Here is a 1,053-nt window from a genome sequence, read left to right on the forward strand (position 1 = left end):
AATTGGACTTAGTCTCTGGCGGAGAGACAAAGTGTTTTCAAGAGAAATGGATAACCAATTGGACTTAGTCTCTGGCAGAGAGGCAAAGTGTTTTCACGAGAAATGGTTAACCAATTGGACTTAGTCTCTGGCGGAGAGACAAAGTGTTTTCAAGAGAAATGGTTAACCAATTGGACTTAGTCTCTGGCAGAGAGGCAAAGTGTTTTCAAGAGAAATGGTTAACCAATTGGACTTGGTCTCTGAACGGCAGGCAAATTGTGGCCTTGAGAAATGAATAACCAATTGGACTTAGTCTCTGGAGGAGAGACAAAGTGTTTTCACGAGAAATGGTTAACCAATTGGACTTAGTCTCTGGCAGAGAGGCAAAGTGTTTTCAAGAGAAATGGTTAACCAATTGGACTTGGTCTCTGAACGGCAGGCAAATTGTGGCCTTGAGAAATGATTAACCAATTGGACTTAGTCTCTGGCGGAGAGACAAAGTGTTTTCACGAGAAATGGTTAACCAATTGGACTTAGTCTCTGGCAGAGAGACAAAGTGTATTCACGAGAAATGGTTAACCAATTGGACTTAGTCTCTGGCAGAGAGGCAAAGTGTTTTCACGAGAAATGGATAACCAATTGGACTTAGTCTCTGGCAGAGAGGCAAAGCGTTTTCAAGAGAAATGGTTAACCAATTGGACTTAGTCTCTGGCAGAGAGGCAAAGCGTTTTCCTGAGAAATGGTTAACCAATTGGACTTAGTCTGTGAACGGCAGGCAAATTGCGGCCATGAGAAATGGTTAACCAATTGGACTTAGTCTCTGGCAGAGAGTCAAAGTGTTTTCCTGAGAAATGGTTAACCAATTGGACTTAGTCTCTGGCGGAGAGGCAAAGTGTTTCCCGTTGTAATGGTTGGCCAATGCACTTCGGATTGCGTTGGTAGGCCGTGGAAAGTGGCTCTTGGGCCCGCGAGAGCAAAATCCGTGCGCAGACGGAAGTCCATGAGGTCAGATCCGAGGCCTTTACCCGGCACCCGGTGGGGGTATTCCCGCAGAGAGTAGCGGGTGTGCCCGGC

This window comes from Cetorhinus maximus, unplaced genomic scaffold (genome assembly GCF_964194155.1).
Source record: "Cetorhinus maximus unplaced genomic scaffold, sCetMax3.hap1.1 HAP1_SCAFFOLD_3376, whole genome shotgun sequence".
NCBI classification, from domain to species: domain Eukaryota; kingdom Metazoa; phylum Chordata; class Chondrichthyes; order Lamniformes; family Cetorhinidae; genus Cetorhinus; species Cetorhinus maximus.